The following is a 15110-nucleotide window of genomic DNA, read 5'->3' as shown; positions in this document are numbered from 1 at the left end:
TCTTTTCTCCTTCTTGTAAGATTGACTTATATGGCCCAAATTAATTGCGTTTCATTTTATTGTGAGTTTTTAAAACAATATCTTCTCTTCTACTATTGTTATTCCATGAGCTTTAATTCATTTTGATTGCCCTTCCTGAGGATCTTGTCATTCCACTCAGCCACTTTAACTCTGTTAAAGGCTTTGTTTTTAGGACACACTGTGAGAGTTATGCTGGTGTTATACTGAATTATGCTATTTTTCTACTGAATTAGACCGAATGAAGGTTATTCTGGCAGGTGTTAGGTGGTCCTTTGCATGGGGTGATGATAGTTTCCTTTAACAATCAGAACCTTGGTATAAAACTCTTTAGTAATACAATGCAATTGCAGACAGAGATTCACATACAGAATACCTCAGTAGTCTAGAGTAAAGATCTGTGTGGCGAAACAGGAGACAACCCTCCTTATACTAGTTGGTGTGGACAACCTACCGTCAATCATTCCTTAACTTTGTGGCATTGGATTAGATACAAAGTATGTAAAATGAGAAAAACATGTCTAGATTGTGGTTTCTCACTCTACTATCTCGGCCTTGAGGCTGCGTGACTATCAGCAGGTGCAGACAAATCTCAGCCTGAGAACTAAAGCAGTACAACTCCATTTACCCAGTACTTTTCCATCATTGCGCATTGCAAGTATACAAAGGTTATCACATATATACAGTAATCATGGCATTGGGGTAGCCCCACACCTGAACCCCAGGGTAACCCCCAACATTCCCCCCTTTGAGACTACCTAGTCTCATATAGCCATGTACAGAAATCGACGTTAGACATCTGGAACATTAACCATTCACATATAGGTAGTATAGGAATCATCCTCTGGGTCAGTTGGGCAAGCAAGAGGGTCATAGTTGGGGTCAACACCAGTGGCATCATAGTATTCATCATAGGAGGCAGGTAAAGCCAATACTATTAAACCAGGCAAGGTCTTCTTTACTGCCCATTTACCAAGACAACAACAAATCTAAACACAACAAAAGTCTATCAACACAGGAACTACAAATGATAAGATAACCATTAAAATCTGGCCCTTAACATTTCCAAATATCCCAGTGAGCCAAGGCGACATATCTGTCCATCGTGGACAGAACACCCGTCACTAGGGCTGAGAGTATTAGAGCGCTTGGACATATCAAGCAGGATTTTGGTCCACAGGCCTGATCTGTCTTTGCCATTTGTCTACTCATTAAACCAAACAGCTCACTCATGGATTTGGGTTTAGACAAAATTAACACCGCAGTCCCACCGCAGTCCCGACACTTTTCCACCTAAGTCTCGAACAAACTTTACCCAAGTGTTGACAGGGCCGGCTTCACCCACACCAACAAGTAATGTGGATAGAGCCAACACAGTCAACCACCAATGACCACATGCTGTCATCTTCCCTCTCTTAAACCCCCTAAGGGTTTGTTTATTTACAACATAACCTTGCTGATCATGTAAAACAGTTGGTTCTTCAGGGCTTTGGTCTTGCCCTTCATCTTTTTCAAGTCTTTGGTCTCGACTCACATCTGCTTCTGCCTCTTGTTTCAGGCTGTGTCTGGCTCCATCATCTCCTGTGGGCTGAACACCTTCTGGCAGTGGGACAGGTGGTGCCAGCCGGACCTTTCTTGAACTCTGACTGCCGTTGGTGTTGCCATGGTTACCTTGAATGGCCCCTTCCATTCTTGGCTGGTTCCATTTTCTCTTGTGGACACGGATTTTGACCCAGTCTCCAACCTCCACAGGCAGGTAGTCGGGGTCCTCACCTGGTACCTCCTCCTGAGTTTTCCTAGTGTGAGAGTGGAGAGATCTGACAATAGTAGTTAGCTCTTTCATGTAAGTGTTCCAAGTGTTCTACTTCAGCTAGAGTGAGGTCTATTTGTCTGTCACTCATGGGTCTGTGTGCTGAAACATTCATGCGTCTTCCTGTCAACATTTCATGTGGTGAACACCCCAAGCCATTATTAACACTACTGTGCATTTTCATTAACACCAGTGGTAAACAATCCACCCAAGATTTCTTGGTGGAGTGGTATGCCTTAGCTAACCCTTGTTTAATGGATTGGTTAGCTCTCTCGGTAACCCCATTACTCTGGGGGTGGTAGAGGAACACAAACTTCTGGTCCACTCCCATCATTATGGCCACCTGGCTTCACTACATCACCAGTGAATTGAGTACCATTGTCTGCACATAAAACCTCAGGAACACCAATTCTAGGTATTATCTCCCTCACAGGTAGCTTTGCTACTGTCTTAGCATCACAGTGTGTGGTGGGAAATGCCTCCACCCACCTGGCGAACCTGTCAGTAAGGACTAAACAGTACCTTTTCCTTTCTTTTCTTCCTACAATATCTATGAAATCCATTGCAAGATGGACAAATGGTCCTCTTGGCGTAGGGAAATGACCTGGTTTCAGAGGTGTTCCTTTGGCAATGTTAAATTGTACGTAGCACATCGAAACAGAAACTGTTTCACATGCTGAATCAAATTTGGGCAAAACCAATCCAAAGAAATTGCCTCTATCATATCCCTCCTTGACAAATGGGCCATACCGTGGGCCACTTGGCAAACAGAGGCGATAAGACAAGCTGGCGGACACGGTCTGTCTCCAAATTTTAGAAACGGGGTCAAGTTTACAACCCTGCTGTTGAGAACAAATGAGAACCAACATCCAAAGCCTGTTTAGATGACAAATCATCAGTGTCTTTCCCAACAGCAGCAGAGAAGAACGTGGAGTGGCTATGACACTTTGAGGCAGCCAATTTAGCAGCCTCATCTGCCATAGTGTTACCCATACTCAAAAAGTCTTCCAACCCAATGTGAGCAGCAACCTTCACAATAGCCAAAGCAGAGGGCAGCATCATAGCCTCCAAGAGATCTAAAGCCAAAGTTCTATTACAAATAGGACTTCCACAAGCATTGTGAAAACCCCTACTCCTCCAGACACCACACCAGGAGAGACAAACCACTATTGCATAAGCATAATCAGAGAAAATTGTAACCCTTTCCCTTCTCCCATTTTACAGGCAGTGGTTAGCGCCAAAAGTTCAGCCTGTTGAGCTGAGAAAGTATCTGGTAATGGTTGTTGTATGTGAGTGGTTCTATCAATTGTCACAAAACTAAACCCTGCATGTTTCTTCCCTGTAGTTTGATCTTTATATGCAGAAGCGTCAACGAAAAGCTCCAAGTCAGCATCAGTCAGGTTAGTGACAGAGAGGTCAGGCCCAGCCTTCATTGGTTTGGGACAAACTGTCTCTGCACTGCCTTTGGTTGAATTTGTCATGGTGCCCCGTGATTTTGTTTGAATCAGGTTCTATGTAATGTGGACTGAGTGACTAATCTGTATGGTACTGTAGAAAAACCCAGTTCAATCCCCGTATACGGGTAGTAGAACCTAACATAGGATGATCTACCCAACGCAGTTCTATTTTCTCTAACCCCTCTTCTTCTTCAGCTTCACTACATTTATTCACTAACCACACTACTCTAAATGGTTCCATGTATGTGTGGTAAATAAACACAGTTGGTTTCAATTGTATTTTAACTTCAGTACGGGGGTCTCCCTGTCTCCTCTCTTGTGGATGTAATGGAAGAGTAAACTCACAACATGTCTTTCCCAATACGCAATTCACAAATGTATCCCTTTCTTGTACTAGTCTTAAAGACTTGTTGTCTATACCAGTCTAGATTTATTTCAGTACATAAAAATTCTTGATATTGACAAGCATATATCCATTCACTGTTATCAATACACTCAACTCATACAACAATTGTCCCACAACAAATATATAACCCCACCAATTATACATACATCAAAACAATACCAATGTCTTCCCTCGGGTAAGAACACCATACATAAAACCAGTGTCTTCCCTCAGGTAAGAACACCATACATAAATCCAGTGTCTTCCCTCAGGTAAGAACACCATACATAAAACCAGTGTCTTCCCTCAGGTAAGAACACCATACATAAAACCAGTGTCTTCCCTCAGGTAAGAACACCATACATAAAACCAGTGTCTTCCAGTGTCTCCCTCAGGTAAGAACACCATAAAACATAAAGAACACCATACATAAATCCAGTGTCTTCCCTCAGTAAGAACACCATCTAAAACCAGTGTCTTCCTCAGGTAAGAACACCATACATAAAACCAGTGTCTTCCCTCAGGTAAGAACACCATACATAAATCCAGTGTCTTCCCTCAGGTAAGAACACCATACATAAAACCAGTGTCTTCCCTCAGGTAAGAACACCATACATAAAACCAGTGTCTTCCCTCAGGTAAGAACACCATACATAAAACCAGTGTCTTCCCTCAGGTAAGAACACCATACATAAAACCAGTGTCTTCCCTCAGGTAAGAACACCATACATAAAACCAGTGTCTTCCCTCAGGTAAGAACATCATGTGCATAAAACACTTTCAATCACTTGTCACCCAGTACCTCAGCACGGACTAATAATCTATAACCAAGTTCCTCACACAAGGTTCCATTAGACCCTCAGGAATTTCTGACTATTACACCTGGGGTTCTGGGACATTTATCATATTCATCTTATTATGGGCTTCTACATAAATGTAGGCATCGACTGTTCCTGTAATTATCAACCCCATGAGTGAGGTGCCACTTACGTACTGAAATGAGTCATCAACCACACGGTGCTATTTCTCATTTCAGACTTTTGGTTTAACAGGCATCTGCTTACCTTATAATTTGATGCGCTGCACAGCGGGACGAAGATCATCCAGACACAGTGGTCACTCACTCCTGGCAAGCTTGCCAAATGTTGGGTGGTCCTTTGCATGGGGTGATGTAAGTTTCCTTTAACAATCAGTCTTCCAGATAGATGACACAGACACAGGAACCTTGGTATGAAACTCTTTAGTCATACAATGCAATTGCAGACAGAGATTCACATACGGAATACCACAGTAGTCTATAGTAAACATCTGTGTGGCAAAACAGGAGACAACCCTCCTTATACTAGTTGGTGTGGACAACATACCGTCAATCATTCCTTAAGATTGTTGTATTGGATTAGATACAAAGTATGTAAAATGAGAAAAACATGTCTAGACTGTGGTTTCTCACTCTACTATCTCGACCTTCAGCCTGAGTGACTATCAGCAGGTGCAGACAATTCTAAAGTAGTACCTCTCCATTTACCCAGTACTTTTCCATCATTGCACATAGCAAGCATACAAAGGTTATCACATACAGTTGAAGTCAGAAGTTTACATACACCTTAGCCAAATACATTTAAACTCAGTTTCACAATTCCTGACATTTAATCCAATAAAAATTCCCTGTTTTGAGTCAGTTAGGATCACCACTTTATTTTAAGAACGTGAAATGTCAGAATAATAGTAGAGAGAATTGCTTATTTCAGCTATTATTTCTTTTATCACATTCCCAGTGGGTCAGAAATGAACATACACACAATTAGTATTTGGTAGCATTGCCTTTAAATTGTTTAACTTGGGTCAAATGTTTCAGATAGCCTTCCACAAGCTTCCCACAATAAGGTGGGTGAATTTTGGGCCCATTCCTCCTGACAGAGCTGGTGTAACTGAGTCAGGTTTGTAGGCCTCCTTGCTCGCACACGCTTTTTCAGTTCTGCCCACAAATTTTCTATAGAATTGAGGTCAGGGCTTTTGATGGCCACTACAATACATTGACTTTGTTGTCCTTAAGGCCATTTTGCCACAACTTTGGAAGTATGCTTGGGGTCATTATCCATTTGGAAGACCCATTTGCGACCAAGCTTTAACTTCCTGACTGATGTCTTGAGATGTTGCTTCAATATATCCACATAATTGTCCTCCCTCATGATGCCATCTATTTTGTGAAGTGCACCAGTCCCTCCTGCAGCAAAGCACCCCCACAACATGATGCTGCCACCCCCGTGATTTACGGTTGGGATGGTGTTCTTCGGCTTGCAAGCCTCCCCATTTTTCCTCCAAATATAACGTTGTTCTGGGATTGATTTGCACTTTTCGCACCAAAGTATGTTCATCTCTAGGAGACAGAACGCGTCTCCTTCCTGAGCGGTATGACGGCTGCGTGGTCCCATGGTGTTTATACTTGCGTACTATTGTTTGTACAGATGAACGTGGTACCTTCAGGTGTTTGGAAATTGCTCCCAGACTTGCTCCCGTCATTTTTTTCTGAGGGCTTGGCTGATTTCTTTTGATTTTCCCATGATGTCAAGCAAAGTGGCACTGAGTTTGAAGGTAGGCCTTGAAATACATCCACAGGTACCCCTCCAATTGACTCAGATGATGTCAATTAGCCTGTCAGAAGCTTCTAAAGCCATAACGTAATTTTCTGGAATTGTACAAGTTGTTTAAAGGCACAGTCATTTAGTGTATGTACACTTCTGACCCGCTGGAATTGGGAGACAATGAAATATGAGTAATCTGTCTGTAAACAATTGTTGGAAAAATTACTTGTGTCATGCACAAAGTAGATGTCCTAACCGACTTACCAAAGCTATTGTTTGTTAACAATAAATTTGTGGAGTGGTTGAAAAATGAGTTTTAATGACTCCAACCTAAGTGTATGTAAACTTCCAACTTCAATTGTTTTATACAGTAATCATGGCACAGACAGACATAATTCCACCTCGGCAGTTGAGACACCCACCCTTTACACTTCTTCTAATACATACTGTGACCCTGAGCCCAAGCATGCTGGTGTCTTTAGGGTAATTTACCCTGTGGTTAGTTTGTGCATGCAAACATACAGACGCTTGCACATTGTGCAAACAAAGGTCAAATTCAAGCTTTCAAGATGTACAGGTTTTTCTTATGCATTGCTAATGGTAGTAACACAAAGGATTAATTATGAACAAGTCACAAACTTAACCACTACAGGATGTGAACTGCCACTGGGCCATCTCTCTGCTGTTACATTGTATGTACTGTACGTTATACCAACCTCTATGGTTAAGTGAGAGCCGAGAAATTAAACACAAGTGTAGTTACTGACAAACCTGTGATGACTAATTCATGACCAGAGCATATGCTAACTGTTCAAGATGCTCTGTACTACAGTATTCAGTCTACTGTGCTTCCAATTGTCTAGAAATACATAGATAGCCACTTCTGCCTAAAACAGTCGACTCTGTGTTCTGTTTCAACAGCAGTAGCTGTCTTCCCTCAACAACAATCACTAGACGTTTGGCTAGTCCTTTTTCAGCTCTACAGTAGTTCAGTATCAAAGATTTTCAACACATTACGACCAACATATCTCACGTATCTGTCTAAGAATAGCACCGGCGGAAATTGCTCTTTGACCCTCTTTCTTCTCTTTCTTTTCTGCATTTCTAATTGAAATGACTGAAGTTAAAACATGGTCAACTTATCAAGCTTTACAGAAAGCTGAGCTATATTTACATCCCGTTAATAAAGAGGTAAGGAAGAAGAAGGTGTGTGGTATGGGGAGGGGATGTGATGTGATGCTTCCCTAACAGTGGGAAAACTGAATCCAGCACTTAAAGAAAAAGAAAATTAGGGATATATGTATAGTTATGTATAATTATTTAACTACAGGAACCGTAGATGTGAGTGAAATAGCTGTAAGTAGCAGTATAAGTACTGTTGTCCATTAGTTTACTGCAATCAGGGTAGGGGTTAAAATGATAAAAATATCTTTCAAAAATATGGGGATTGGAAATGATGCAAACAATTAAATGGAACAAATGGAATGGTGGTAACTTTGATCAGCCCCCGCATCTCACAGAGCAGAGCCTATAATTACACACAGGGCAGAAGCCACATTGCTACGGAGACTTTACTCAGTCTCTCAGAGCTACCGTATGGCTGACACAGCACCGTCCTCAGTTAGCATTTGGTGTGAAAGTAACAAAGAGTGGGGAAATGCAACTACCGTTACCATGAAAAAGCCACACTGAAATTTGCATTATACAAAACAACTAAATAACCAAAGACTGTAATTTTTTTTTTAAAGAGTCTATTCTCTCCAACAGCAATGTATAACTTGCTTAGCTATTTGTATCTATGAGTCCTCTTGGTGTGCGCTGGTCTGGCACATATCATGCCTAGCCACCGACTGAGCTATGTGATCAGTCTGGTATATGATTACCTCTGAGGCAGTCAGGCAGATAAGAGGGCTACAAGGGCAGTGGTGAAGGTTATAGGACACGGAGCCCACAACATGGACAAACACTGCTCTCTAGTGGGGCTAAACAACCCCAAGGCACACACGAGTGAGTACTGTCCTCTGGTGGTCCTGCATCCCTATGGCACCCGGCCTTATTAGTAAACAGTCTACTGTGCACATTGTAGGCAACAGGGAAGAACATTGACATCTGGTGGTACAAGACCAGTAACTGCTAAAAAATCCATGTCTAAGCTTGCAATCAGCATGCATGTACTGTATACTGTAGGTTAGGAAGCTACTGTGACCCTGACCCGTCCCCACATAGATACAGACCACGTACAATGTTCTAGCATCCTTTTGCTTGGTGATACTGTATTATCAATATAATTGATATGGTTGTTTGGGGACAGTGTAGGACATAACCTTCAGAACAAAAAAAAATACATTGAAGAGGGGATGGCCAGGGGCTTGCAACTCCATTTGATTGAGTTTTTGGCCTGCGATAAAGGATCACCAGGACCCTCGCTCTACAGTCTACAAGAAAACAAGATGGAGCGTATTGAATAGGGAAGGAAGCTATATTGTAGCTTTCCTCCCACTCTCAACTTTAATAAACACTCTGAAACAGATGTTTTATGAGATCCGCAAAACTTGTCAGGAAATGAAAAAAAAAACACTGTTAGAAACCAGAGCCCATTGAAAGTAGTCACTTTGTGAAACAAGTATAGCATCAAATAAAATCTAAAACCCCTTTAAATCCCAAAGAAAGGACAGAGGTTCCTATACTTAAACTTTAACATGCTAAGTTGACTTTTTATTGCTGGAACAGCACACCAGAAAACATATCTGTGAATTGCATATTGTATTTATTAGGATATTCGCTCTCCAAAGTATTGCAATGCTCTGGGTCATGACTTTAGGATGACACGATATTATTTGAATCAAATCATTTAGGTACATGTGACAATATGCAATGCAATGAAGACTTAATCCATAAGACGAATAATGTCCCGCCCTGGTCTTAGTATTTTGTGTTTATATATTTATTTGGTCAGGCCAGGGTGTGACATGGGTTTATTTTGTGTTGTGTTTATATATGGGGGTTTTTCGTAGGTTTTGGGATTGTGGCTTAGTGGGGTGTTCTAGCAAAGTCTATGGTTGCCTGAGGCGGTTCTCAATCAGAGGCAGGTGATTCTCGTTGTCTCTGATTGGGAACCATATTTAGGCAGCCATATTCTTTGAGTGTTTCGTGGGTGATTGTTCCTGTCTCAGTGTTTTGTATTTCACCAGATAGGCTGTATAGGTTTTCACGGTCCGTTTGTTGTATTTTTGTGTTTATTCGTTTATTAAACATGTACCTAACTTACCACGCTGCATTTTGGTCCGACTCTCTTTCGACGGAAGAAAACCGTAACAAATAAAAGACGCACAAATATATCAATGAAACATTACCGCTTTAACATTGGTACGGTTTATTCAAAATCATATCAGTAGTCATGGCCACATGTAATATTCCCTCTGTAAACATTTTCATGGATATATTCACAGATCAAACCTCCAGAGACTCTGTATGAGGTACTATATGACTACACAGGTCAGAAAGCTGAAATCAAGTCCAATCTAATCACTTGTTTACATACGAATGAAATATCTCTGCCAACTACACCATTTTTGCATTTCAACTTTCAAAATGTTATGGTTAGCAGTTCACTTTTGGACGTTTGAAGGGACCATTTGAAAACAAGTTTGGTGGGGAGGAAAACAGTTGGGTGAGAGTCACGTCCTCTGGCACAGTAGGGTATACAGAAAGACAGATATAGCTGAGTACGTGGCAAGGGCTGAAAGCATTTTCAACTTCTGGGATCTATTCAAACATGACATTTAGCTGTCGCTATTTAGGGACTCACTCAGTTAACTTCCATAATGTACAGTGGCCTACTATCAAAAGCCATTAGGCAGTGGGTAAGATGAACGCAAAGATAAAGATAAGCACCTGCTTATGGGGAAGTATCACACAAATACACTACTGTTCACTGCAGTCTACGGTAAAGGGCAAAACAAAAAGGAAGTCAAAAGGGAAGTCCTGAAATAGACAGAATTGCTGTCCAGGACAAGACTCGAAACAACATGTTTCGAAAAGCAAAATACTCAAAGGCATCAACATTTCCCACCACATTTTTCTGCCATTCCTAGGTTGGGACAGGTCGCTGTTATGGGCGTTCTCCCAGGTTGCCCATATAAGGGCATTTCCTTGTTCTTCCTTCCCAGGGTGAGGGCCTCTGTGCTGGGCTTGGCTGCTCTCAGGCTCTGCCTCAAATGGGACTCACCCCTGTAATTGCCCCTGTGGGGGCAGAAGCACATAGCACCGGCGCTAGGACACACACACACACACACACACACACACACACACACACACACACACACACACACACACACACACACACACACACACACACACACACACACACACACACACACACACACACACACACACCACACACACACACACACCAGAACCACATGGAACTGCTTTCCTGGACCTCCTTTCTGCCTCTCAAACCGGGGACAAATACTGAACATAGTCAGTGTATGCCAAATACTGTATTCAATGTGTTTGGAGTTTGCTCTTCGGGCAGATCCATTGGTTTTATTCAGCATTATGTATTTGACCCTGGCCTGCTGCCCATATTGCAACACTGGAAGGGAGAGGACAACATGGACCACTGAGAGAGAATCAGTGGTGGGGGTTCTGAAGTAACTAAATTATTTGAATCATTGTGTTACAGTTACAGTAAGCTTTTGCCAGTCAGCACAGACAGCCCAGCAGCAGTTCAGGGTCAGGGACACCACATACAAGTTACAGTATAATTGATAAGTGGTTCACATGCAGTCTCATCTGCAGTCTCATCAGGGTCGTGGTGAAGGGACTGAGGTCATGCATCTTACCACTCCCACATTGGTCAATCACCCTCCAGTGACAATGCAGATCCAGACCACAGGTTGAGGGAGAGGAGAACGCAACAAAGTAAAAACAGTAGCCTTAGCTAGACGGCCACATCCTGTAGATAGGTTACTGACTTCCTTGTTTACATTTCAACAGACTTGCTTGTCCCCGTCTTCTCATTTGTGTTTGAGATGCTTAAGACCAAACCGCCTTGTCAATGTCAACCTAATGATAGAAACTGTTAGTAGTTGATGTTATTCTTTAATAACGCAGATCCCAAAGCAAATCAGGGGGAGGAAAATTGGTTTATTCAAAGCAGACTTGGAAGTAGATGTAGATGTTGGTAGATGTTCATGCTCCCCTGTCCTCAGTGATTCTCTCTCAGTGATTCTCTCCTGTGAACAAATGGACCGGATGTAGTTTATAACCCAGCCCTAGCCTGTGGTTGACCAATTAGAATTCCTTGCAATAAAACTGGGCCAATGGCCAAATAACAAGTATACTATTTCAGACTCAATATATTGGCAAATTCCTCCCATGTCTCTGCATTAATTAATCCCTTATTACAGAAAAAAAAAACAATTTCCCTTGATCGTTTAATGACCCATTATTATTGACCTCTCATCCTATATCTCTGCATTGTGTATTTATCTTCAAAATAATCTTATAAACCTTTTGTTTTTATTTCAACTACAACACTCTGGTTTCCTCCATTTTTTTAACGTTTCATTTTACTCTGTTTTGGACACTCAGAGTGTCTCACAATACTGGATCTCAAGGACATTCTGTCTGGCTGCAGTAGCTCTCATACAAGCTTCGAAAGCTACACGTAAAAGGGATTATGGAAATCCTACTGTGTTGAGATAAACATTAAGACATGCATGCCTTCACGCACACATGCACACGACACCCATTCATTTTGACTTGTTCTTTTCATTTGGACTTGTTCTTTATGTCTTCCTGTCAAAATACATCTTAGTATATAAACATTTAAATAGACTAAAAGCAATCCCAGCCATGGAGTCTCTCTCTATAAAAGGATGTAGTAGTAGTAGTAGTCCTGTGGCAGTTGTTGGCCAGAGACAGCAGTGGCCACATGGCATACCACACACATAAATATACATGTTCTTCAGCCATGAGGAATGATTATTAAAGATACATGCAAACCCTCCCAAATGTGTCTCATCTGTTCAGTATTAAGGGAAGAGCTTTGAGAGAATGCGGGGATAGCTTATTGTGGACATGCAAAAGGTACAGCACAGTAGCTGTGTATGTTTGTTTTTTTATGCAGCAGAGTCCTTAGGAGAAAAAAAAAACTTCAACCTCTAGTGATGTTGACCTTTTATGTAATACACACACACATGCATGCATGCACACACAAACACATAAACAACATAATGCATGCACTACTTTCACATAAACCTCAAATACTTTTTTGAGACAGCAAAATTGCTTTATAGTTCATCTTCTTACATACATCCCAGGCCTTGAACACATTAGAGTTTCTCCTCCGTCTCAGTAAACACTTTCAGAGTCAGCAGCAGAGTGAAGCCCTTAGCGGAGTTAGCTACAGTAGGTCTCTATGGAGTTGGCTACCAGTGGAGATCACAGGAGGTTTGATGTCACCTTAATTGCGGGAGGACGGGCTTATGGTAATGGCTGAAGCGGAATAGGTGGAATGGTATCAAATACATCGAACACATGGTTTCCATGTGTTTGATGCCATTCCATTCGCTCCGTTCCAGATGTTATTATGAGCCGTCCTCCCCTCAGCATTCCCTGATGAACAAGCCTCTGAAGCCCAATCCCCAACCCATTCATCCAGACTCCGTCTGAGCTTCACGGACCGCTGTGATTCCACCACTGCACAGTGCACACACACTGGCCCTAACCCTACAACCACTGGAGACTATGGTGATTCACCCAGGCCTCTACACATATACTTTTTTCATTGGTATCACTGGTGCTCCCAACTTTTAAAAGTTAGGAGCACCAAACAGTATTTAGCACTAGGAAAAGAGATTGAATATATTTGATTTAGCTACAGGCTACATTAGGCCTTTATTATTCCTACTTTTGGAGGCATTTGTGGCACAAATCCCATTCAAGTCATGGTATCTCTATTAGCATTTTTCCTGCTTCATGTTCAAATCATCTATAAGTGACTTTGTTGAGCTTCACAATCAATTTAAGATATTTTAAAATTATTTGGACATGATGCGCGAACATTGCTAATATCGGTACCATGACTTGAATGGGATTTGTTTCACAAATGCTAAAACATTAGCATTTAGGAACAGTGCCAGGGAAATAAAACCAAAGCACTGATTGCTGTCATACTTTGTCCATAGACTGCTTCCAGGGTAAAGAAACCATTTTGTAATTTGAGTGAGCTATCCCTTTAATATCTTTATCTGTAACACAGTGATGAGAGAGCTGATGCTCCAAGAGTTGCTGAATTTCCTCAGGTAAATATTAACAGGTGAGGTGAAATTATACAATGTTTGGACTATGCTTGCGATGCGCGCTGCTCAAATGGAGCCTTATAACAGATAAGCTCAGATGATACAAATATAGCCTTGCAACAGATGAGCTCAGATGATACAAATGTAGCCTTACAACAGATGAGCTCAGATGATACAAATGTAGCCTTACAACAGATGAGCTCAGATGATACAAATGTAGCCTTACTACAGATGAGCTCAGATGATACATATGTAGCCTTACAACAGATGAGCTCAGATGATACATATGTAGCCTTACAACAGATGAGCTCAGATGATACATATGTAGCCTTACAACAGATGAGCTCAGATGATACAAATGTAGCCTTACAACAGATGAGCTCAGATGATACATATGTAGCCTTACTACAGATGAGCTCAGATGATACAAATGTAGCCTTACAACAGAGGAGCTCAGATGATACAAATGTAGCCTTACTACAGATGAGCTCATATGATACATATGTAGCCTTACTACAGATGAGCTCAGATGATACATATGTAGCCTTACAACAGATGACACAAAACAACAATACAAAAGTAACGACTTTGCTCGCTAGCTCCCAACCCTGTTAGCAACGTATGCTCGGCAGAAAGGCGCCCCTCCAAAGCACCAGGCCGCTTTTAGTTAGGCGGCAGCCTTGGTCTTCCTGCCAGTGAGCCGTTTTTACTCACACACCAAGCCGCAATTTAGAGCCCTATACGTATACATTGCAGCCACTGGTCGAGGCTAACATTGCTTTGTGGAAATCTCATGTTTATGAATGATCATATTATCATAGACGTATGTGATTGATTTTTTGAGAAATAGAGGTACTTCTATGTACATAACCAATACAGTAACACCCAGGTTTGTGCTTGGTCATTCAGTTCCTCTCAAAACACCTGAATAGTCTGATGATGCCCAGATTATATCTGTTTACAACTTCTTTGGCACTCTCCAGGACCCCAAGGATTTTATGAGCACGTAACCAGTTGTGCTATTGTGTACGTTTTGTCGCTTTATATGTAACTTATTTTGTACATGATGTTTCTGCCACCATGTCTTATGACTGAAAATAGCTTCTAGATATCAGGACAGCGATTACTCACCCGGTACTGGAGGAATACTTTTTCTTCAACAAGTCGGATGGGAAGGATTTACTTCAGACACCCGACAAGGCCCTCATCCCCGCCATTCGCAGGAGAAAGAGACGGAGGTATCGGGAACGAAGGTCCGGGTGCCTTGTAAGGATCCGATGCCGAGAGGGTAATCTACCTTTTCCATCAGTCCTATTAGCAAACATACAATCAATCAATAATAAAATAGACGAACTACGAATATGTATGTCCTACCTTTGTAAACAACAGCTGGTACACGAAATCTAAGGAAGTCTCGAGGTTTTGCCTGCCTGAGGTAGAGTAGCTTATGATAAGCTGTAGACCACACAATTTATCAAGAGAGTTTTTGTCTGTATTCTTTGTAGCTGTCTATATAACAACATAAACCAATGCTAGGAGTGACCGCAC

The 15110-nt window shown here is 41.7% G+C and overlaps 1 protein-coding gene across 1 annotated transcript in view; it reads right to left on the bottom strand.

The window, feature by feature from the left end:
* The window catches only part of LOC112219571 (SH3 domain-binding protein 2), a 30211-nt gene extending 25221 nt beyond the window's left edge, over positions 1–4990 (bottom strand). Inside the window, exon 1 of the mRNA XM_042302164.1 lies at positions 4735–4990. The gene's annotated coding sequence lies outside the window, so the exon portion shown is untranslated. The remainder of the gene's footprint in view (positions 1–4734) is intronic.
* Positions 4991–15110: the final 10120 nt, after the last annotated feature.

Source organism: Oncorhynchus tshawytscha, linkage group LG20, assembly GCF_018296145.1.
Source record: "Oncorhynchus tshawytscha isolate Ot180627B linkage group LG20, Otsh_v2.0, whole genome shotgun sequence".
NCBI lineage: Eukaryota > Metazoa > Chordata > Actinopteri > Salmoniformes > Salmonidae > Oncorhynchus > Oncorhynchus tshawytscha.
The sequence above is the reverse complement of the archived record's forward strand: the minus strand, read 5'-3'. Positions and strand labels throughout refer to the sequence as shown.